Source organism: Equus przewalskii, chromosome 14 (genome assembly GCF_037783145.1).
Source record: "Equus przewalskii isolate Varuska chromosome 14, EquPr2, whole genome shotgun sequence".
Taxonomy (NCBI): Eukaryota; Metazoa; Chordata; class Mammalia; order Perissodactyla; family Equidae; genus Equus; species Equus przewalskii.
Window position 1 is genome coordinate 25,640,031 of NC_091844.1, and position 26,176 is coordinate 25,666,206.

The following is a 26,176-nucleotide window of genomic DNA, read 5'->3' on the forward strand; positions in this document are numbered from 1 at the left end:
CTTTCCCCTTCACTTCCAGGACTCTGATCAAAGAAGAGTTGTTGGTACCAACTCACTTGACCTTGTTCATGTGACTTTATCTACTCAAGATTCTCCTTCAACTTTGCATGATTCTAGAAGGGCCATATCAAATTTCTATTTTAGTTTTAGAGTTATTTGAGTTGGTATTTGATTAATATTTTTTTCTTTTTTCAGAGTAGATCAGGCTTATCAGATGATGGATTTCCATTTATTTGCTTGGATGAGATTTAAAGACAAAGTTTAAGCCACATTATAGAAGTGTGTGTGCGTGTGTGTGTTTTGAGAACCACACAGGTAATTATGCAGAGCTGAAATAATTGAAGTACAATTTTTATAAAACATAGTGAAAGCATATTTATGTATTACCTAGCAAGAAAATACTTAAATTTAGAAATATTTTTGTCTCCAAACGTTAAATTTTTAAGTTGGGCTTCAAAGTGGATAATTGAAGCTGTGTGTACTGATCTAAAATTAACTGGTAATGTCAGCAAAATAAAATGGCATTTACATAATTATGTTGATACCTTATGATGTTACTGAAGGGGATCCAATAACAGCATTTTTCACTGATTGAAACAATCACAGTCCAGAAGAGGTTGAAATCCAACACGAATAAGCAGGTCACTTGTACATTATTAGAAGATTTAAGTGACATCTAATTAATACTGAGAAATTATATACTTTTGTAGACTAGAACATACTATTGAGAAATAAATGGGAGAAACTCATCTTAATGACAAGGATATGTGGGCAGCGAATGGTTTGAAGTCAAACAACTTTTAAAACAAGCAGCGCATATTTCAATAGCTTAAGTGTCCAAGGTTGGAGTTGGGGGTATGGGTGGAGGTTATGGGAACTCACCAACTCTCTAACATTGAGGATGATAAAAGGCAAAATGTACTATGCCTACTAGTCATTTGTGGAATAATAAAGAGAAAAAAATCAGAATCCAAGGCCCCCACATGGATTGCCTCCTACCCATTTAGAATTGCCAGGGTAAGGTTAAAACAAAATTTACTTACATTTCTCCTGACAACTCAGTATTTTGTTAGACTGTCTTTCAATGTTTAGTCCATCTTCATTTTCTAACAAAGCTAGAATTCTCAAGCCTTGTTTCTTTTGGAATTGTTTTTTAAGTCTGTGTGTGGCCTATGCCTTGAGCTTACAACCAAACTTGTCTTCCCTTCCTAAGTTCCTTTTCATTCATGCTCACTCTTTCTTGTGACTTTATATCTTTGGCCCATTATGGCTTTTCAAATAAGTGTCACACTGATCACCATTTACTTAACCAATACATAACACATACAGTCTTTAATACAATAGTTGCCTCTTATCCATGGTTTTACAGTTTTACTGTCTACAGTTTCACTTACCTGTGGTCTACCTTGGTCTGAAAATATTAAATGGAAAATTCCAGAAATAAACAATTCATAAGTTTTAAATTGCACACCATTCTGAGTAGCCTGATGAAATCTCAAGCCATCCCACACCATCGAACCCAGGATGTGAATCATCCCTTTGTCTAGCCTATCCTCTCTGTATAGGCTACCTACCTGGTAGTCTCTTAGCAACCGTCTCGGTTATCAGATTGATTGTCTTGGTATTGCAGTTCTTGTGTTCAAGGTAACCCTTATTTTACTTAGTAAAGGCCCCAAAGTGCAAGAATAGTGATGCTGACAATTCAGATATTCTCTTACTGTGCCTAATTTATAAATTAAACTGTATCATAAGTATGTATAGGCAGAAACATTGTATATATAAGTTTTGGTACCATCTGCTGTTTCAGGCATCGACTGGGGGTCTTGGAACATATCCCCCACAGAGAAGGGGGGGACTACTATATGCTGTCTACTGAGCTAAACACTTTACAAATATTAACCCATTTGATTGTCAAAACAACCTTATGAGAGAGACAGCTAGTAGCTTAATTGCCTACACTTTAACGATGCAACGAGCAAACTGAGAATTTGAAACTTGCCCAATTTCCCACAGCCAGTAAACAGAGTTCAATCCCAATTATTGTGACTCCAGAGATTATGCCTTTAACCCAGATACTGTTTTCTTCCACAGCAGCACTCACCCTTTAGGTGCCCTAAATTAAGTGATTCCGTCTGAGCCCCAGATTACACCTATACTCTTCTTTGTAATCAGCAGAAAATGGGAGAGTTTTAATAAATGCAAAAATGACATACAGAGAACATTTTTAAAAAGGCCCAGGCTTATAAAGTTCATCAGATTTCTACCGTGCACCCTAATTTGTTAATCTTGGGCACTATTTTACAGTTGCATTTTAATTCAACTCAATTTTTGCCAAAAAAAAAAAAAAAATCCTAGGTACTCTCAAATAATTTGGGGATATTCTGTGGCAATATTTGCAAACCTCTAGTTGACAATGAAAAGCAAACTTTGCAGTCCAAGGCTTAATTTCCTTTGCAAATGAAAATCATGAATTGGGAGAGATTTAAATATTTCAAATATATCACATTTTTACTTTAAGAATGAGTATATTAGGTCAAGTGACAGGCTAAACACAAACCATTTAAGCATGTATGTATACATATATATATATATATATATATATATATAATACACACACCATATATATACCTATATTGCCATGATTATTATTCCCATTACTGTGATGCTTATTATTATTAAAAAATTAATTAGTCATGGTTGCCTGATACAGGTATTGACATATTGGCTGTAGTTGTCTGATCCATAGCAGCTGCTGGGCTCTTAGATCCAGAGAAGCCTTTGCTGCCACATCAGACAATAGTCTTGTGACAGCTGTTCCATGTTCGATTGAGGGAGCACAGATGAAAATAACAGTCTCTCCACGCTTGTGAGACTACAGTTGAAAATGAGCAGTTGTCCCCCTTCCAGACAACTGCTATCAAACTCATAGAGCCTTGAACTAATTTGCACCTGCCCTGCACTAGAATGAGGCCCGCAGAGTCCTTGAGGCTGGCAAGCTCTTTGCTACTGAAACGCAAGAAGGGTCCGTATTCCTTTTCTGAAAATTCAGCTGTTAGAACCAATAATTGTACAACCAATGATAAAAACTGCCTCAATGATTTTGCTCACTTTCTATCATAAAATATCTTTGTTTTGTTGTGTGATATATTTTCCTTATGGATAAATTTTAAGAATAGATAATAATGACAAAATGGAAGTCATCAATAATCCTATCAAATAGATATAGCCTTTGCTAACATTAACGTATTTATCCTTCCTATAAACTCACAAATGCACACACAGAAACACACATTTTTAGCTACACAGAAATATGAGGTTAGCATACATGCTTTATAATCTCTTTTTTCATGTAACATTATCTCACAAAAATGTTTTCAGGTCAATAAATATATCTCTTTTTTACCAGGAGTAAGAAAACTTTTTCTGTAAAGGGCAAGATAAAAAATATTTTAGACTGCTGGCCAAATGGTCTCAGTAACAGCTATTCAAATCTGCCATTGTAGCTTAAAAGCAGCCATAGGCAATAGTTAAATAAATGAGTGTGGCTGTGTTCTAATAAAACTTTATTTACAAAAACAGGAAGTGTGCCAGAATTGACATGCGGGTCATAATCGCCCATCCCTGACCTACACTATTATTATAAGGTTGGCATAAGCTTCCATAATATGGAAATGGTATGGTTTATTTCAGCCGTTTGCTCCCATGGGATTTCTGTGTGCTGTCAGCCCTTTATTGTTATAAAAACTCCTGCACTGCCAAGGATTCCCCTGCAGGCATTCCTCTCAGTGCGGTGGCTAGTATCCCTGAGGGCCAGCTGTCCTATTAATTAAAAACTCTCCCAGCCTGGCTGGACTTCCAGGCCTTCTCCTTCCCAGCCTGAGGGCTTCTGTGGAGTTCGGATTTCCTCCACTATGTTGTCTCAAGTGTGTCCCATTTTATCAGAGACGTTAATTACAAGACAGGATCTCATGGGTGTGCTGTTTTATTATGGTCATATCTGCACATCATTTTGCAGACATTCTGCAAAATATTCAGCATTTGCATGGTTCTTTTACATAGCTTGGAAGAATGATGAACTTGATTTTTCATGTTTTCACGTTTCCTAAGTCCTAAGAAAGGGATGGAGAAAGAGTCAGACATTTGTCATTCTGACTCCTGCAAGACCTGTCCATTTGATTTTTTTTTTTTTGAGAAAAATTAGCCCTGAGCCAACGTCTACTGCCAATCCTCCTCTTTTTGCTGAGGAAGACTGGCTCTGAGCTAACATCTTCTTTGTGTGTGGGACAACTGCAACAGCATGGTTTGACAAGCGGTGCATAGGTCCACACCCAGGATCCTATTGGGTGAATCCTGGCCCACTGAAGCAGAACATGTTAACTTAACCACTAGGCCACTGGGCAGCCCCCTGTCCATTTGATTTTCCCGGACATGTTTCTATTCTAATGTCATTTAAAAGTGCATTATTTGAACTGTATGCCAGCTTCTGCCTTTCTGCATTGGAAATGGTCAATAGAGAATCATCATTAAAGGTTTTATTTCTGCCTTCTTGTTTCTAACTCATGTTTTCTTTTTCTTGAATTTGTTAATGAAGAGAAATATTTGGGCTTTTTTTCTATCCCTCTTAGGAATATTTTTCATTTGTTTTTGCAATTTGTATCGTCTATCTCAGGAGATTCTGAATTTGAAATTCGATTATTTTGTGATTTTGAGTTTATAGTTTGTGGTGTTTTTTTAAGTCAAAATTTGTGCATTCCACAGAGATTTAGGATGTGCTTACCCAATACCCAAAATGCCCGAATATGGTGTAATTTGATACAGACTGCTGCAAAAGAAAATAGTTTGACCTAAAAGAGAATAGGTTTGTCTTGTATCAAACCTTGTCGATGTACATGCATTGCCATGGTGATAGATGTCAAAAAGTGGGGATGATGGAAGACAGGTGGGAAAATGTAATGGCAGTTATTTCCTCTGTTATATAGTGTATGGACTAAGAAACAGTGTCCCAAGATGACAGAACAGTACATAGAGGTTTACGTATTTTATTTCAAATGATAAACAAAGAAATACTGATCTATAAAACTCATAAGAAGAGTGGAGTTAGTATGCAAATATGAACTACATTCCTCAAATTGAAAGGAGCTAGTAAGTTGATACTGTTTGAAGTTAAAAGTCCAGAAGTTGAGGTAGTACCCTGTTATTGAGAGTTATAGCAGGAACCAATGTAGTAATCAAAATAGAGTTGAAATAGTTCTCTTAGGACTGGAACTAAAATTGAGAAAGGAAGGTACTAGTGTCTTTCAACTTTCATTTAGTATTATTTTCACCATTTGAATCTTTTAAACGTGAATTTGTATTGAATTTTATTAATAATGAAAGAAACATCACATTTAACATCAGGTATTGTATTATAATTATTGTTTCTTTTTAATCTTTTCCTATACAGATGCAAATAAAATGCCAAAATCATATATGTGTGTGTGTGTATATATATATGAAACTAAATTATTAAATTTTATAACAAGCACAAGTCAGAAACATTGATCATATACAGAAAAAGTCTCTCTCACATTTGTTAATAAATGAAAGTATAATAAGCACAGCTGGGAAGCAAAAAGTAACTAGTAATTTATATTTTAGAGAAAATTTCATGTTGGTCTCTGACTAATTTATATTTTATTCTATAAGATTTCAATACCCAAAGTAGACTAGAAAAATGTATAAAAGCAGAATATAGCTACTATTTTAGAAAAGTATATAAAATGAAAGATTTTTAATTTATTTTTAAGATGATTAAGAACATTAGGAATTCATCCCATCAATTGCAGTTCATTGCTTGGCATTTAACTTTTTTTTTCTATTTTGTCACTTTATAACCTGATCGAGGAACAAAAAAGTTTATTTGAAAGTCAGGGTCACATGTATTGAACTCTCTTCCAGATATAGTTGCTTCTCATATCCTCAACTTGGAAAGGTAACTGCATCACAGAAAATTGCATTAAGTTTATCCCTAATTGGCCTCAGGTTAACTGCTTTGGGCAGGAGAGGAGGAGAGAGAGATTAAGGATTTATCAGCTGCAAAAGCTGAATAGTCATTTCAATTCTAGTGGTGTCACATTTGCATACCATTTTGGGATATATCTGTTCCCAATGCCTCAGGTGAGACTTAATGGAAACTGTGGAGTTTAAGGTTTTGCAACACAAGGCCATCAACAATATCCCAAAGCCCTGGTAAATTGCAGGAGAGCTACTGCAAGGAGGTCCCATACTATCCTGATGTGAGCTGTTGTCCCTGCCACCTGTCATTGTTGAGTGACCTGTCAGATGCTGCAGGATGCAAAGGTGCACAAAATTTGATTTCCGTTGTTAGTTGATATATCATAAAGGCAATGCATATTAAAATTCTTTTAGAAGAAATCAAAGCTTTGACTTGGCAATTTCACTTAAAAGAATTTGTCTTATGTACATAATAAGAAAATTACAGGATTAGCGATAATATTGAAAAATTGAACCTAATTACATGTATATCCACACATCTGGGATTGAATAAACAAGCTGTGATGCATCCATGCACTGAATGATATGCAGCCATTAATTAAAAAGATGTGGATGTGGTCATAACACATGGTTAAGTTTAAGGAAAACGTAGATTTAAAAATGATTTGATCCATTTATACACACAAATATACACACATACTGTTATTTTGGCTTAGCTATACTTTCCGAATAATGTATACTGAATCAATAGCCAGGATTTTATAGATATATTTGTAGAATCTTAGAATGTATAGGCTTATTATTTTATTATGAGAGCATAAAAGAGATACTTCTGGTTATGCTATTTGAGGATATCACTTTGCACAATTTTCAGAAAACACAACATCCACCTTTTTTTACTTTAAGGTATCGTATGAAAAAGTCATCTGCCAACTTTTAGTAGCATAACAAAGCAATGGTTTTAAGAGCTTGGCAGTAACACATGGATATGCAATGAAAATTTTAAAACTTGCGTTGACTTTTAGGACTATGCCTGTTGAATATTAAATACCTGAATTTGCTAGTGCCTAAACCTCTTCATTCAGCATAATATATATAAACTTTAGAACTATTTTAAAGGCACTCATTTTATTAAATGAAGAGCAAGGTGGAGAAAGAAGTTGACTACAAAATATTTTGTTTTATAATCAATTATTTTAGCTACGACCTGTACTGAAACTTTGTCTCTAAGACTTGTGAAGTTAGGAAAAAGGTTGTAAGTGGGATTGGCATTTGAATGTTTTGATAATTTGAGCTCAAGCACACTTTTTAACATGTTCTCAGGAATCTCAAATTCATTTGCAATTTACTTTTATGTAGTATACAGGATTTGCATTTGTAACACAAAAAAATAAAAGAAATTTGACAGGAGGTAAACAAAACAGCTTAATTCATATATAAGTCAACAAAGAAAACTAGGCAATTGGTGTTGAAGTAACTAGTTTTGAGTTGTAAAAACAATCATTAAATAATCTCAAATAATTGAGCTTTATGTGTATCTTTTCAACCCGACTTTATATGGTCCAATGTTCTCAGAAACTAATGTGCATTAAAAGTGTTCCTTCCTTTCATATATATACGTGGCGTGGTGTTGCTAGTATGAAGAATTAATCCACAATGAAAGAATGAAAGGATAGGCTTATTTAGACTGCATAATTCTTGGTATATTATAAAGGGAACTTAAAAGACATTGTAGCAGCTGCATATTGCTGTGATGCTGAAAGCTATGCCGCTGGTATTTCAAATACCAGCAGGGTCACCTATGGTAGACAGGTTTCAGTGGAGCTCCCAGACTAAGACAGACTAGGAAGAAGGACTTGACCATCTACTTCCGAAAAAATTGACCATGAAAACCAGTGAAGCATTGTCTGATACAGTGCCAGAAGGTGAGAGGATGGCACAAAAAGACCGGGCAAGGTTCCGCTCTGTTGTACACAGGGTCCCTAAGAGTTGGAATCGACTGGATGGTACGAACAACAAAAAAATGGACACAATAATACCATTTGCACAAGGTTATTTTAAGGAATAAATGAGTTAATGTCAGGAAAGCACTGAGCATAATGCCTGATCACATAGGAGTTGCTCAGCACATGATAGTTATTACATTAACACAATTCTTCATTATTGTGGCATTACCCCACATCGTCTGGCAGCCATTGGAATAAACCAGAGAGGCAAGAGGCATCTCTGTCTAACTTGTCTGTCTGACTTCTGTTCATGCTATGTCTCAAATATTTTTTCAGGTACATCATTTGACTATTCTTTTTCATTCATTTATGATCATTTTCATGGATAAAAGTAGTTCCATTAAAGTAGCCTAGATGATGGGCCACTTGCCATTAAACTCTACACTTCTTCCTTCTGGATTCAGGAACTTGGCACTCACTTATCACGAGAGCTCTTTTCACTCATTCAACGAATTTTTGTTGAGTGTTTCCCACGTGAGCAGCACCGTGGTAAGATGTGCTGAGGTTGAAGAGATGTGGACTTCAGGACACTAACCTGTTGTGATAAAGTCTGAGCCACAATCAGAAGTGCCAGGGTCCCACCGCTCACCACTTGCAGTGGACACGTTTGTTCTAGTTCATCACTTTTCCTTCTTCTCTATCCAAAGGAGTAGGTAGAAGCCTTTATCATGTTAAAAAGATAAATTACAGGGGCTAGCCCGTGGCTGAGTTGTTCAGTTCACATGCTCTGCTTCAGCAGCTGGGGGCTCACTGGTTCAGATCCTGGGTGCAGACCTACGCACCACTCATCAAGCCATGCTGTGGCGGCATCCCACATAGAGGAACTAGAATGACCTACAGCTAGGATATACAACTCTGTACTGGGGCTTTGGAGAGGAAAACAAAAAGAAGTATAAATTACAACCACCTTCTCTGCTAAAATTTGCTGGCTTTGGTCAAATCTACTTTCAAATACATATTGATCAACCTGTGACAATTAGACTTTATTCTGGAGAAGAAGAAAAGATTTGGGGTTTTATGCAAGTGACTGAAATTTTCAGCTTTATGTTTTAGAAAGATTTCCATGGTAACATTACAGAGGGGGCAGGGCAGATACATAGGCAGGAAAACAAGGGCTTGAACAGTGACAGGGCCTAGCATGGATACTCTACCCAATTCAGTAGCTAGAAGCTTCTGCCTGCTTTCCTGAGCTATTTCCGTCTTTTATCCTCCCACCTCTGCCACGCTTAGTGGCTTTCAACCAAAGGTTAGGTTCCACTAAGAAACACTGTATTGCCCCAACATTAACTGCACACAAGCGGCTCTGTCTCCTACCTTCCCTAAGATTTTTCTAATGGCACTTCCCCCAAACTCATTCCACAGACCTAGGAAAGGGTGTGTGTGCAGACATTTCACTCCAAATTACTGAAGAAATCTCATCAAGGATGTTGGGGTAGATTATAGCAGCTCTACCTGCTGTTGCCAACACAAGTCCCTCAGCTATTGAAAGAGTTCCCATGGGATATTACAAATCAGAGAAAGAGTAAGGAAACATTTATTGCAAACACCTCCTCTCCCCAATAAAGTAGGGACAGTGCTAGACAATGTTATCTGTGTGTTTCATTTAATCCTCACAACAATACCGATAGGCATCTTCTGATTTCCAACCCCATAATTTGTTTAGAGGAAATCTTGAGTCCTCCTATTAGTGCTTTTGAGAGCCATTTGCAAAGAAATCAACATGTGAATTATCAAGCTTAGCAATTAAAAGTAAATATATAAACGGGGGGCCCGTGGCCGAGTGGTTAAGTTCGCGCGCTCCGCTGCAGGCGGCCCAGTGTTTCGTCGGTTCGAATCCTGGGCGCGGACATGGCACTGCTCGTCAGACCACGCTGAGGCGGCGTCCCACATGCCACAGCTAGAGGAACCCACAACGAAGAATACACAACTATATGTACCGGGGAGCTTTGGGGAGAAAAAGGAAAAAATAAAATCTTTAAAAAAAAAAAAAAGTAAATATATAACAAAACTGACTTTTAAGACAACGATTAAATTGATCTAATATTTCTTGAAATAAATGAAAAGAACCAGAAATGATATCAGGATGCCACGTTGAATCCAGACTGAATAATATTGTGACACAATTCTTTATCTTTGCGTTAGATTTATATTTTATTGCTTTAAATTTGGAACTCATTTTTGGTGACTTCTGATGGAAATCTTGCTGCCCTGATGTGAGTTTGCAGTGATGAGGAGAAAGGTACGTCTTTATTTCCATCTATTCCTCTATCGCTCCTCTGATGCGTGGAAAATGAGCCCATTTCTGCTTAGCTCTCTTTTTCTACCTAGATCACTTAGAAACTATGTCTAAAATAGTTTTTAAATGATTTCACCTGTTCCCATTTCTGTGAGTCTTCCATAGCTTTCATTTTTTGAGGCGTTGCTAAGCGATATCTTAACTTTTCTTCATTTCTTGTGATTCCTTAGTTTCTCCACGATGCAGATAAATTTTGAGTAGAGGTCACACAATATGCTGTTTCTACCCTGTGTTTGAATCTCTCTATGGCCCAAGTTTAATATGAAGAGAATAGGATACTATTCATTTTCAGTTCTATTAGCAAAAACTCTGCCTAACCATTCAAAAGTAGGGAGAAATATAATTACATGAGTGGATTGCCAGCTGCCTCCTGCACTCCTCTTCTGTCTCGTGGGACAGAATAAAAGTGTCTGCAATTATAGTTCAAATCTCAGAGGAATATTAATGTGGTAGTTTTAGCAATAGCTTTCTCGTTTTTTATAAAGTTGTGTTAATAAAAAGAATGGCTCTGGTAATTTGGCAATATTACATTTTGTTATAGTAATTACTACTTAATATAGTCTATGTGACATAATGACATAAAAAAAATCTTCCCAGGATATACACCATTCCAGGGTAAAACCTCCTCAACTGCCATTCTTGTTTATTAAATATTTTCTGACAATATTTTATGCTGATAGTGCCAACTTAAATTCTTTTTAGCAATGCTTTATTTCTTTAGCTATGGTGTTATATTTTTCAAATTTAATTACTTTAGTATGTAAACTCAAAATTAGAAATTCTCAACATTAAATGGTTATAAAATTTGGAAGGATAAAACTTATCCATTTTCCTTCAAACCTGTTTAAATATGTAAAGCTAAACAAAAAAGCAATCCTAAAAATTTCATGAAGTGTCTATATTTCAGAGTATACTGAAAATGTGGAAAGTATATTTTTCTATGATAGGTTTATATTTGTACTGTTAACCCTAGACAAACTGGAGAGTCCAAGTAGCTTTAAAAAAGGCATTGTAGGGCTCCTGTTAAGGAAAAAAAAAAGGAAGAATTCTATTTAGAGTCATCTAAAGTGCTTTTCCATTTACAGCAACCATATTTTTATTATGATTTACATCCTTCTTTTAACTTAGTATGTATTCCTATTTTTAACTATGAAGGCACAGAAAGCACAGGATACCACAGAATACAAGTTCATATTCTAATCAGGTAGGTGAGGATAATTGATAAGCACAAAATGAACATAGCAATGTACACATTTAATATAGGCCTCAAATCCTTTTATAAGAAGTAGTCATTAATAAATGATGATCTTCACGCATATTATTTGTGTCTGATTTACATACAGCAGCGATGGCTACCATTTTTTGAGAGCTTCCTTTGTGCTAGATGCTGTACTAAATAGTATGCATGGTTATAATTTATTCTTCACTAGAACCTTGTGTGCTGTTTATTATAAACTATAATGAATGGAGAATTGAGCCACATATTAAGCAAATTACTCCAAAATTACCCATCTAGTCTTTGATAGAACTCGGTCACAATCCTAGGTTGTAATGCTAAACTGTCTTAACACTTATTTTGTCACCTGCCTTTTATATAAAAATACCTTAGGAATCTGATCAAGGTTTAAAATATTTCTATTTTTCATCTAAATAGTAGCACCAAAAGATTCATACAAGTCTTCTATCTATGATAACAGTTCTGATTAACGAAAATGACTTGTGAATAATGATTTCTACAAATTAAATATAAAGTAATGCCATGTTTTCTAAAAGACATTGCTTTTATGTAGTCTATTAGACTATGTGGGCTTCAAATAAACTTTTAAAAATCATCGTCATCTCACATCACGTCCTCACACTTGGTGACAATGTGTTGTTATGTTTCCATATATCTGTCAACATGTTTTCTTTGAAAGGTTAAAAGTATTTCTTTTCAATAAGTTATAATGGATAAACCCCTCTGGATTTTCTGCCCACCTTTTAGAGTCTCAGTGTATCTTACAATGGATAATGTGACAGTTTCACTTAGAGAGGCTTTTATTTTCCTGCACTCGATCTTAGAGTTAGATGGCTGAAAGTAGCAAATATTATGCCTCCACACAAAAAGGAAACAGTCTCCCAGTTCTTCCAGTCATGAGACTGAATTTTGAAGAGTCTATTGTCTAGTTCAGGAGTCTTTTGTGAATTGTTTTATTCAAATATCTTTCACACTTACAATGTGGTAATGAAGGAATGTAATTGTGATATTTACATATATGTATATGTATACCTCATGTGAGATAGATATATTATGACAAGTAGGAAGAACCACTGTGCATTCCTCTTCCTTGTCAACAAAGCTGGTCTGCATCATTGCCAACAACCATGTAGAGTGTCAAATTAACAGTTGAACTGTTATTCCTATATTTGTTTTCCTAATTTTTCGCTTTAGCCAAATTGTAAATCTCCCTCTATGTCACTAAAAAGAGAACACTTTTATACAATATATGAACATATAATGTTTTATATAAAGATCTTTATACCTCATCTTTTGTATATTTTAGAAATCATGTTAGGTGCTTCTCACAGACCTTAATCAATAACAAAGGTTTATCACTGTTAAGTTAGAGTTACAATTAGTAGTAAGGTAATTTCAAGTGCCAACAAAATTCCATTTTCTTTTTGGAAAAATAGTACAAAAACAGCACTGTTTTACTCAAGTTATTTTTCCTCTGTAGTGATAGCAGCAGGACACTGATGAATGTAAAATTAATTAGTCAAGGGGCTGGCCCCGTGGCCGAGTGGTTAAGTTCGCGCGCTCTGCTGCAGGCCGCCCAGTGTTTCGTCGGTTCGAATCCTGGGCGCGGACATGGCACTGCTCGTCAGACCACACTGAGGCAGCGTCCCACATGCCACAACTAGAGGAACCCACAGCGAAGAATACACAACTATGTACCGGGGGGCTTTGGGGAGAAAAAGGAAAAAATAAAATCTTTAAAAAAAAAAAACTTTATAAAAAAAATTAATTAGTCAACTGTAAATGTCATCAGATTCACTTGTGGAGAGGGTTGGCCAATGCATTTTCAGTTCATGATCTTGGTCCATCACCTATCCTGGTTGTTTTCAACTCCGGTTTTGCATAAAAACAGCTTCTAGAATTTTCAGGAAATATTCATTCTTAGATTCCATTTGAGATGTTGTTTTACTCAGTTGTAGCAAGATCTGGGAATTGATTTACAAAGTTCCTTTAGTGGTTCTTGTCTGAAATAATTTTTAGAACCACTTGTCTATCTTAATTAGATGGTCTTCATTTCGTGATAGGTCCACACAGAATTCTAGGCGATGTTACTCTCAATGACTGGTTAATCCACTTGTCTCTTGATCTTGGATTATTTAAAGGCAGAATTTAGTCTCTTCTTTTTGAGTTTCTTACAGATCACATGCTCATCCATCATACTTAATTCCTAAGCGTTTTGTGTCTAATTAGAAATTTAAACCATATCACCTGCTTTGGGGAATGATGCAAGATTTAAAAAAAAAGCAGCAGCAGCAGCAGCTCATTTTCTTTTTAAGTGGGTAAGCCTTTGACCACGTGATCTTGTGTCAGTCCTAAGGTGACATTGTAATCATAAGGTACTGCCAGTTTGGGTAATTTGGAGAACTTAAAATTGATGATCTAAGGACAGGGAAAACACTGAAGTGCTGCCTTCAGGGGCAACATCTAGATGCTTCTGAAAAAATGGTAGCCAGGCTTGGTAAGAGAAGAGCCCCCAGGTATAAATAGACCAAAAAACAAGCCAGGCTTACTTAAGCCCTGGGGCCCAAGATGTAGAAAGGAAGCAGAAAACACTGGCTAGTGCATGCACGAGGAGAGTCCCTAAGATCAACCTTCTAAGTTCTGTCTGTAGTTTTCCCTTTCCCCCCAACACTTGATTTATAGAGAAAACATCTAAATAGAAGGTACTAACCTCATCAGGTGTAAAATAAAATGCAGGGGCTATAGAATAATTAGAATGATCTCTGTAAGTCAAATAATCAGTCTCATTACATTTTAGCAAACTTATTATACAACAAAATTGGTCCAACAGTCTATTCTTTTTTACTTACTATGATGCAAAAGCCATATAAAAGAGGAATTTTTTTAACAGTAAGAGGTAGAAAGGAGCTTCTGCAGCCTGCTTGTGACAGCTAGAATGTTTGAGGAAAATCTCCACATAGATGCAAAAGAAATATGTGGCAAAAAACAAAACAAAACAAAGACCCACCACCAACAACAACCAAGCGAGAGTATAGAGGAAAACCCATTCCTTACCTATTGGAGCTGTGATGAGGCTCAAGGGCAGAGAGACGTCTCTTCTGTGCTGATTCCAGGTCTCATCTTACGAAACAGAAAGAGGCCTGGCCAGATCCTTCCCTCCCAGCTCTCAGAAGGAACCCATCCTGCTGACACCTTGATCTCAGACTTCTACCTCCAGAGTTGTTAGAAAGTACATTTCTGTGCTTTAAGCCACCCAATCTGTGCTACTGGTTACGGCAGCCCTACCCATCCGCTCTAATGATGGTCAAGTCGTGTAATTGGATATATTAATTTGTCAAGGTTATTCTTGGAGAAGGAATTTCCCTGGACCTGCTAACATGAGCCTGAAAGTGCTGATCCACATAAGAACTCCTAATTGACTTCTCAAATTACGTAGGCTTTTAATTTAAGGAAAAAATATATGTCTTAGAAAAATTATGAGTAGCAGAAACTTTTCTGACTAAAAAAGAGCTTTTAGAGGCTGGCCCAGTGGTGGAGTAGCTGAGTTTGTGCGCTCTGCTTCAGCAGCCCTGGGTTTGTTGATTTGGATCCCAGGCACAGACCTATACACCGCTCATCAAGCCATGCCGTGGTGGCATCCCACATACTAAATAGAAGAAGATTGGCACAGTTATTAGCTCAGCAACAATCTTCCTCAAGCAAAAAGAGGAAGATTGGCAACAGTTGGTTGCTCAGGACCACTCTTCCTCACCAAAAAAAAAAAAAAAAAAAAGAGGGAGAGAGAGAGAGAGCTTTTAATATAGAGAGAAACAAATGTTAGGAAATAAACTCCTTCTGCTGTATCTAATGTGATATAAGAGAATACTGTAGTTATGTTCTTAAATATGTGAAAGAAAAGAAATCATGTTTGCTTTAATTTAAACACTTAAAAAGAATGACCATATCATCAATTCTAGAAATAGTTTATTAAATTTATAACAAGTGACAGTGATGTAAGCACTATGGCTAGAAATGCTAGTATTATTGTAAATATGTAAAGTTGGCTGTATCCTAGAAATAAGACAATTTTGATCACCTGGAGTCATTTTATGCTTATAAATTTTTCATGACCATTAAGCAAATGTACTTTGCATTACAACATTTAAATATCTCTTAAATGGAACACGTGGGTTAAATGTAGGAAATAATTGTATGTACTGAATGTTTGTTTTGATTTTTCCAGCTTTAAAATATAGACGCTGGTAAAATATAAATCCTGTGTGCATTACCCATTGCAACTGAGCTCAATTCTTTTCCAGTGTCATTTCGAGTTCCCTGTTGCCATAGTTGCTGCTAAGAAAATGCGTTTTTCCAAAAGATTTATAAATAATGATTGCAATGTTTTTAGCTCTTTGTAGTGAAATACAATATCCAAAGCCTCTGAGAAGAATATAAATCCAAGCACTAGGGAGCCATTCAGGTCACACTTGAGTCTTGTTACAAGTAGGGCAAGAAAAGTGTCGCACTGGTATCCATTAATGTGCATTCTCCTGCCCACTCAAAAGATAAATTCTGTGTACTTAGGTTCTGAAGACATATATAAGACTATCTTTAAGCTTTATATCTGCTTTCGTTGCTCCAACATCTTGTCAAACAGAAAAAGGTGGCATTTATTAACCCTTTTCCTTTCAAATATTGCTTGCTGTCATCATTCTTCTAAATGGTAACTTAAAAGACTTAGTTTGTATGAACAAGTTTTGCCAATTGCTTGCATTCTTAATGTCTCTGAAAATTAGGTAAATGCTAATTTTTAGTGTTACAGGGAATCAAAGATCTCTACATTTGATAAGTTGATTTTAATTATGACTCCATATAAGTTGAAAATAAATATTCAAGCACCATTTCCCTCATTTTTTTCTCCAACAATCAGCACTATTTAGTAATTGAATAATTCATTAAGTTATCCTACATATAGTACAAGCCTTCTGAAGTACAAAATGTACTCAAAAAACAAAAAAGCTGAAAGCAGAGAATAATGATAACCTATAAATGTCTACCATCCAGAAATAAGGAAAATTTTAATCTTTTTGATGTACACACATACACATAAATCTGCACATAGGTACACACATCTGATAAACATGTATGTGGCATAGACACACATATTACTTGGCTAGTCTAGGCTATGATGCAGTAGCAAAACCAAATTTCAGTGAGTTGAAAAAACAAAAGTTTATTTTTCCCTCATCCTTATGCTCGACACCGTCAGCTGGAAGAGTTTACTTCCCTTGGTTACTCAAGGACCCTAGGCGGGCAGAGTTCCACCATCTCATTGTGAGGCGTCAGGGTTTACCCTGGCAGGGAGGCGGGGCTGGTGCTGCAGGCTCCCACAGCAGCAAGCAAATGTTTTGGCCGTAGTCCAGTAGCCACAGGTAGTCACATGACCCTGACTAATGGCAAATGATGGGTAAGTGTGCTCTCTCATATGTCCGAAAAGAGGATAAATGGCTTTGAATAAGCACTAGAAAGATCACCCACAGTGTTCTTCTGCACAAATATTCATTCTCTTCTTTCTTCTCTTATTCTTTCTTATTTATGCCTCTCAAAAGTCCATATATATATAGTAAACTTAACCTTTAGCTTATTTTTATCTTGTTCAATAGTGTCAATAATAATAATATTTGCACGTTAATAAGTAGATATCTATATCAATAAGCAGATATCTATGTCATCATTTTAGTGTCTCCCTGATTCCATTATATGGATTTGTAGAAAAATTGTCCACTTTATCCACTTACCCCTTCCCTGGTTTTTCTCTAATAGGTTAAACCATGCGGTGTTTACAGTGCTTGGCAGATAGTGTGTCTAACAAATCATATAGTTTAAAATTCTCCCTCCTGTCTTGTATATGTTTTCATTTGGCACACACTAAGTTCTTAACAAATCTTAGCTCTTATTATTTTGGGTCATAATCACCACTTTTTTCATTGGAGTCCCATTTTTACTACACCTTGTGAAAACTTCTCAATTTCTTATTTGAGGACATTTTTTTCCTCCTGATTTTACGTTTTGGTTCTACTTCCCCAGCTTGCCATACTTTCCTCTGGATTTCCATGAGCATTTGAAAAGGAAAGTAATCAAGTACGCAAGCTCAATGTAGCACCTTGGTACAAAACTGAAAATTTTCCTCATGACACAATAAGGCATATTTTAAAAGCATACTGGACTTAAAGTCATGTGATATGGATTTAGTTTCCAATTCTGCTAGTAACTAGTGATGTGTTTTGGAGAAATACTCGAATGGAGCTGAATTTTTATTTTACCTTTCAAAAAAAAAGGAATAATAACAGATTTGCCTAAGACTTATTAAATAGAAAAAATATAGATCACATGTAAAATATAATGGCCACTTGATGAAGGTTTGTTTGTTTATTTTCCTCTTGCTCTAAATTTTTCTATCTGAAATCCTGAAACACACAGAAACTTTGCTAAGTATTCGTATGTGAATAGTGTTATAGTACTTTTTGATCTTTACTGGAATTATTTAAGTTGATCTCATTGGAAATAAATAAAAGACACCTATGTACATACAAAAGAAATTCTAATTTTATGGCTTCTTAAAATTTGAGCTGTATTTTTGAATTAAGAATGTATCAAAATATACAAGGTAGAATTTGAGGAACAAATAGTATAAATTAATAGTAAAATTATTGACTTTCCATTTTCCAATTCTTTTAACATTACTTAACACTTTATTTTTTACTCACAAAAGTCCACATTTTACACCAAACTAGTTTGGGTCGTGCCAGCATTTTAATTAACCCCAATATGCTTAACAGAGGGATGTAACAAAGACTTATCCCCACTCATACAACTACTGTTTTTCTTCCATCTCCTACCTGTGTAATAAAATCACAAATAATTTTTCTAGTGTTAAGAAAACCTACTAACAGCTACTAAATACCATCCTCTGGGCACACACTGTTGAATAGGGCACTGTCCCTACCTTTTCCAATTAGGAGAGAAAGTGGAGTTATCTGTGGGCTCTGATAGCAGAAAAGGGTCATGTCCCCCAGCAGCAATGCCCTCCTGTATGAGGTATGTCTTAAAGTGAGATGGAAAGATGCCTGAGCTGGCTGATCACTGGGAAGTCAGGAGTCATAGACATTTCTGGCAGCAGATGCAGCAAGAAGAACACAAATTCCAACAACTGTAAGTCATTGAGTGTGGCTGGAGCATTTAAAAAATCCCGGAACTGTAGGAAAGGCAAGAATAAAGGAAGCTAGAATTATAGGTAGGGCCATGTGAAGAGATTTACATACTAATCCTAGAGTTTGGACTTTGAAAGCAATGGCACACCATTGAGGATGAAGTCAAGTACCCAAGGAAAATTATCAAATGCATGTTAACCATGCTTCAGTAAATAACATGTGATGACTGGGAAAGGACTGTCACTGCTACCGGCGATATTAGCATCCACGTTTGTGTAGGCTGGGATTTTTATCTGCTCCAGCATGTCTCATGAATCATGAAGTTTAAGATTCTCCTTCTAGTCTTGTACATGTTTTCATTAATTTTCATCCTGTTTTACTTCACAAAATATTTAAGGTTGCTTACAAAGCATTAAAAAATTAAGCAATCAAAGTCAACTGATAAAGAAAAAGTAAAACCCTTCCTAATATTATGATAGGGCAGTAATTCCTCCTGGATGTTTTTCATGTGCTTTCCCTGAGGGATTAAGAATAAATTAACTAGGAGCCAGTGGCCAAGAGAAAAGATGAAGGAATACTATTCTGAGAAATATGGAAAATGGCGAAAGAGATTAGTAATGTGTGGTTCTTCATATTAAACAGAGATTCACCTCAGAGTTTGGAAACATTGAGATGTTTCGATTTCAAACAGAACCAAATAGACAAAAATCTTAACGTCTAGTCAATGAATATGAAATCCAATCAACATGCCCACTTTGGAGCTAGAAGTAGGCCTGAGTACAAGCCCCAGAGTCCAAGCTGTCAACAGCAACCCAGATTGCCCTCCAAACAACAGTTCCTAAAATCACAAACACACCTTCTTGATCTTGCATATATTGCTGTTGGCATGAGATAAAATACCAGGTTTCTTTGTCAACTGTGCATTCTGAAGCCCATGGTTAATATAAATGTTAATCAGGGTTATGATAGTAGCCCCAGGGATTATGGTAATCGTGTAGCACATAATGCAGGCATGGCTGTTTCCATTCAAGTGTAAATATCTAGTTAATGAAAGGTACAATCACTTAACAGACTGTTTCTGTAAGCTCAGTTTAGAAAGGTCAGGGCTATAAATCCATTATCTTTCAAATTTTCCTTTGGAAAATAAAACACCTGTTTTGTATTAGTGCCTAAATTAAGACATGTTGTTATGGCAAGGAATGAAAAAAGGAACTGAATTAAGAAAGGAAGTAAAAAAATATTCATAATACTACCACTGTGTGTAAACAAACCGCTTTCACATGTTGGTGATGTGGGCAAGGTCTAGTTAATGCATATAGTATTGTTTTTATGTTTTTTGTTTCTTTGCTGAGGAAGAGTCACCCTGAGCGAACATCTGTTGCCACTCTTCCTCTATTTCCTACGTGAGCTGCCATCACAGCATGGCCACTGATAGACAAGTGGTGTGTAGGTCCACGCCTGAGAACTGAACCTGGGCCACCAAAGTGGTGGGCATGGAACTTAACCACTAGGGCACTGGGGCCTCTAACACTAATTATAAACATATTTTCAATTTTCCTTTTTGTGTGTGTGTGTGAGGAAGATTGGCCCTGAGCTAACATCTGTTGCCAATCTTCCTCTTTTTCCTTGAGGAAGATTGTTGCTGAACTAACATCTGTGCCAATCTTCTTCCATTTTATGTGGGATGCCACCACACTGCAGCCCAAGGAGCCTGGTCCACGCCTGGGATCCAAACCTGCAAACCCCAGACCTGAGTGGAGTGCATGAACCCAACCACTATGCCACCGGGTTGGCCCCCATTTTCAAAATATTTTAAATGGCCAACGATTTTCCATTATATGGATGAGCAATAAATTAATTGATCAATTGCCTCCTTACTGTTTTCCTTTCCCAATGTTTAAAGAGAAGTAATGTGGTCACACTTGTAACTTTATTTTTGTGGCTCCACCCTGGCTGGCTTCCGGAACTGAGATACCATTGAGCAGGAACAGAACCTGAGAGCACTGCTGGCTGCAAGGAAGTCTAAGAAAATGGGAGACAGGACAGTTAAGATGAGTTTGAACCTTTTACAGTATTTAGTTCCTAAGAACTATACAAATACTGTTCCATTTCCTTCTCAAAATTAAATTTTGCAGTGTCAAATTTTGAAAGCAGGCAAATTTTTATTCCTTTGTATGTATTTTTTTCCCTGCCTATGAACTTTACAATTCAAAAACATTGCAATGGTATGTTGATGTATTGGACATGTTGCCCTGAAAAATAATGAGGTTTTAAAACCTGTGTGTATCATTTTTTAAATAGTTTATTAATATCATCCTCTAATACGACATTGCTTTTTCGCTTCTGTTCCTTTTACTTTTCATCTTTCGTTGGAAACATCCACTTGTCAGATACTGTTCTCTTTAGCAGATCCATCCTACTCTATGTCATTAATCTATTTTTACTTCTTTTTAAGCTAGTTTGTTTTCCATACCAGTTTCTGCAACATTATGTTTGTTATTTGTCTCCAAATTGTATTGGAATTCCGTTGTTGTTGTTGTTGTTTTACTTTCTTTATTATCTTCCTTTTTGTGTTTCTCCTTTAAATTTATTACTTTAATTTTTAAAATTTGTCTATTCTTTCTGCTTTGCTCTGATCTATAGGGACCACGCTCTATTGTGATTTGGTAGGTCAGTTTTCTGTGTTTTCTTTCTGAAGCTTCTATTGGGTCATATTCAAAGGTAGGACGATCCCCCGAATCATGAAGAAGCTTTTCTTTTCCTCTTTTTCTAATCACAGGACCAATGTTGTTGTAGCTTGTTGTCTTTTCTTTGTTTTTACTTATCCTTAAAGAATGTCCGGATAACAGACTTGTCCAATGCTCTCATATTAATGGATTGCCTTTTTTTGCACGTGTGTTTGGATATGTATTATAACTAGGCATATGTATACAATTTCAAGGTAAAGGATGAGTAGCCATGAAGAGCTCCCTGTTATAATAGCTACTCACTGTAATTCTTCTGCCGTTCTAGGATGGTATCCTTCCTCTCCATGCACTGCTTGGTTCTCTGCATTGTGAAACCCACCGTGTGAAACAAACAAGTCAAAAAACAAACTACAGGTCCCTTCCTGAATTTTCCTAATACCTTCCCCTTTCTTCTTGTCTCCTGAGTAACCTACACAGGCTTACCTGTGCACGGATGCTGCATTGGCTCATCAGCACTGACTCGCCAAATGGGCCAGTGGGGTCTTGTTTTAGGATTCCCGCTGTGAACACATTACCCTTCATTTTCCCTATCTACTTTTCCCACTAGTGTAAAGATGGAGAGGCTGAGATAGGATTGGGCAGGAAAATTACAAGATTAATTTCGAACAGCTTTTCCTTCAGGTAGCTCATAGCTTCAATTAGTGTCATTTTTTCCCCTAAATATATGACAATTCTGAGACATTTCTTTGGTTGTAATTTCTGTCCATGGTCTTAATGAGTATTTTTATGAAATCTACTCTAAACTAAATTAGAAACTCCTATAGAGATATCAATTTAAAATAGAAGTCCTCTTCTTAGCTTCTACTGTTTGTCTTAAATATCACTGTGTGGTTACTACAACGTGACTTTCTTTTTTGCTGGAGTTTTATATATATATTTGTTGGTGGTGATTTATAGTGAAAGAAAACTGCCAATTGAGAGAAAAAAGTCATTTGCATTTTATAATGCTAACATAGCAGATGCTTAAAGGCCAAAATGTTAGTTAACATTTAGCATGTTTTTAATCAATTAGGTTAGTTTTTATGACATTATGATTAAATTAGATAAAAAGAGTATGATGATTACTAATTAAAAATTCTTAGCTAACCTCTATTTTTAAAATCAATATCATAAAAAATGGCTTAGAATGATTGTTACTGTTTACTTTGGCCACCTTTCATTTTATGTACTTAAAAGCGCCCTTTTACTTTACTGAGTTATTCATTAAAATGAGTCTGAAGAACAGTCTTAAGCTCTTCAAAAATCTAGATTTTAATCTGTATACCCCAGCTGAATTTACAAGACTGAAACGGTTCATGAAATCAATCAATCCACAGCATTCTTTCAATTCTGTAAATAGCAGGAAACATACAAGTTTCCCATATATAAGATTATAATCTTCCTAAGGTTTATTAGATTATAGTCTTTCCATCAGTCACATTCAATGCAGTTTAACATGCCATGAAATATAAACTTAGACATCTATAATTACATATAAGAAAAAGTTATTTATATTTAAGGAAAATATTTTGATTTATCATTTTGTCTGTCACTGCAGAATTTTATATTACTTCTTTAAGCTTAGATTTACATTCATTTTATACTGTTGCCATCCAGTGTGGCTTGCTTTACCCTACCTTGTGAAGATAGAGATATATCTAATTGGCAAAATTTAGAAGGCATAGAATACCTAAATACTGGTGTTGCTTGTCCTCTTCTATTTTACACTATCAGGAGCAAGTTTTAACATTTCTCCTTCTTAGGGGATTTTTTTTTTTTAAGATTTTATTTTTTTTCCTTTTTCTCCCTAAAGCCCCCCGGTACATAGTTGTATATTCTTCGTTGTGGGTCCTTCTAGTTGTGGCATGTGGGACGCTGCCTCAGCGTGGCTCGATGAGCAGTGCCATGTCCGCGCCCAGGATTCGAACCAATGAAACACTGGGCCGCCTGCAGCAGAGCGCGCGAACTAAACCACTCGGCCACGGGGCCAGCCCCTTTCTTATGGGATTTTTGTAATGTTTGCTTGCAATTAGTCATGCCACTATGTTTTTGTATTTCTGTTGGCCAAGTAGATTTTTAAAAAATGTTGTGTTAGGAGTGAAATTAAATTTATGCAATTATTCTCAACAGTTATTTAAACTTAGCACTAAGGCATTTCCTTTTACTGCAAGTTGAAAATACTCCCATTGCTTTTTAAAGAGAATCGGTTCTAGAATGCTCACAGATAGGTATTGGGTGTGTTTCTACTGCAAGAAAATAAAAGGGCAGGAGAAACCACAAAACATTAATAGAATAAACTTTTTCGGCCAGTTTCACTGCTATCAGAGGTTTATCTCATTTGACCTTTAGTTAAATACTCTGAGCCTCCAGGAATAAAGGCTCTATAGTAGCATTAAGTATTATTGTTCTTATCTTCATTATCTAAATGCAATCTTTAAACTACTTAAGATTCACCTCTCACTGTTGGGCACTTTCCTTAATACCTCCGTAATTGTAGAAAGGACTTTGATGAGTGTATTAAGGTTTCCCCAGCTTCTGAGTGAATTGCCTGTTTAGTAGTAGATAAACAGACTTCAAGGGCTATTGAGATTATCAACATTCAGTTTCCTTTGATTTCTTTATTTTCTAATTTCTTTAAAATTCATCTCTTTCTCACTACTGTGAAATTGTGGGAGCAACCACCATGTTAAGGTGGAAGGAACACAGAAGGACTTAGAAAACAAATTTTCCTAATTCCTTCATTAACTTTGAATAAAATGCTGAGAAAAATTACTTCATCACCTACAGAATGGAGAGGACAGCACCAGAGACCTCTGACTTGGAATGTTGGGATTACTCAAGCATGTATTTAGTGCATACTGGGTATCCAGTCATCTTTTCAGTGATTTGCTATCACTTAACAAGAAATATGTCACCTGTCTACATGGAATTTTAAGTATAGCTGTATTTTTCTTTTTAAACTACTTTCTATGTTTAAGGAAAAAGACATTAGGTTGAAAGAGAAAAACATTTTACATTTGAAATAAAATGTAATTTTCCACCAGTTTAGATAAGTTTGGATTTCTAATATGTGTTATTATCTGACTTTAGCTAGTATTAATAGAAAATTATTCCCTGGGACAATGACTACACCATGAGAATTATCATTGACAGATCATTGTGTGCATCTTTGATATATCAACAACTATATGTGAACATCCTTCCCACGTGACACACATCCCAAGGGAACACTTTGGCAACAAGTTGCTGTTATCTGTTGACTCCTAAATAAGGAGTGAGCATTGCTTGTTGGACAAAGAAAGGAACACCATAATACAATTCAGAATCCACCTAAGGAATCACAAGGCATTATTTTTATATATGCAGGAGACAACACACAAACAAGTGCTCTCTTAAAAACACACATGCACATACAGTATGAATGAAAGTTGTTGGATGTGTCACCTGTATTTTATGTTTAAATATGTTATGAAGCGTGGTGGAACTAGAGAACTGACATAGTTAAAGTGGTCAAGCTTTCTCTTAGTGAACTCTCTACGCTTGGCTGTTTTTGTCACTTCGTTTGTGTGTTTTCCTTAACACATTTACTTAAGTCAGGGCTCCTGTCTCACCCATTTGCATGTACCTGTCCACAATTGAAATGTTGAAGCTGTTTGAATGTAATACGTATCATTTCTGCCATCCCATTTTTCTTCTACTGTGAATTTATAAGTTGGGAACAGCTGCAAATTGATAGCCTTATTACCTAAATCACAAATCAGATCAGCCGTTTCTTTTACTATCAATGCTCAGTCACATAAGAAGTTGATATGGGAAATTCCCTGTTTCACTCCTACTAATTCTAAATTTGCCTTTATTATTTGTTTGAGTAAGTAATTAATATTTCAGTCATGGTGGCTCACAGTTCCTTGGCAGATGTTTGGAGATAGCGAGCGTGAGAAAGTACTAGTGTCAACCAAATGGTGATAGATGGAAGCTCCAGTTAAGAAACAAATCTAGAACATAAAATGGTAAACCCATCATGGAAATTCCTCAAAGAATTAAAAATAAAACTACCATATGATCCAGCAATTCCACTTCTGGGTATTTATCCAATAGAATTGAAAGCAGGATCTTGAATAAATATGTGCACTCCCATGTTCATTGACGTGTTATTAACAATAGCCAAGAAGTGAAAATAACCTAAATGTCCACTGATGGATGAATAGATAAAGAAAATCTGGGGGACCGGCCCGATGGTGCAGTGATTAAGTTCACATGTTCCACTTCGGTGGCCCAGGGCTTGCCAGTTCGGATCTTGGGTGCAGACCTACGCCCCACTAGTCAAGCCATGCTATGGCAGGCGTCCCACATATGAAGTAGAGGAAGATGGGCGCAGATGTTAACCCAGGGCTAATCTTCCTAAAAAAAGAAAATCTGATATATATGAACAATGGAATATTATTCATCCACGAAAAAGAAGTAAATCCTGCCATTTGCGACAACATGGATGAACTTTGAGCACATTATGCTAAGTGAAATAGCTCAGAGAAAAACAAACACTATATGATCTCACGTATATATATATAGAATCTAAAAAAGCTGAACTCATAGAAAGAGCAGATTGGTGGCACGCACTGGGGCTTGGGGGAAAAGACATGTTGGTCGAAGGGTACAAACGTCTACTTATAAGAGGACTAAGTTCTGGGTATCTAATGCATAGCATGGTGACTGTAGTTAATAAAATT

At 36.1% G+C, this 26,176-nt stretch overlaps 1 protein-coding gene and 2 long non-coding RNA genes across 5 annotated transcripts in view; 2 read left to right on the forward strand and 1 right to left on the reverse strand.

Moving 5' to 3' along the window:
- LOC139075721 (uncharacterized) overlaps nucleotides 1-14,832 on the reverse strand; it is a 79,697-nt gene extending 64,865 nt beyond the window's left edge. Inside the window, exon 1 of the long non-coding RNA XR_011526426.1 lies at nucleotides 14,588-14,832. This is a non-coding gene — a long non-coding RNA (uncharacterized lncRNA). The remainder of the gene's footprint in view (nucleotides 1-14,587) is intronic.
- The window catches only part of LRRTM4 (leucine rich repeat transmembrane neuronal 4), a 751,667-nt gene that overhangs the window by 251,813 nt on the left and 473,678 nt on the right, over nucleotides 1-26,176 (forward strand). The gene's annotated exons all lie outside the window — the stretch shown is intronic.
- The window catches only part of LOC139075722 (uncharacterized), a 58,858-nt gene continuing 49,545 nt past the window's right edge, over nucleotides 16,864-26,176 (forward strand). The window contains exon 1 of the long non-coding RNA XR_011526427.1: nucleotides 16,864-16,979. This is a non-coding gene — a long non-coding RNA (uncharacterized lncRNA). The remainder of the gene's footprint in view (nucleotides 16,980-26,176) is intronic.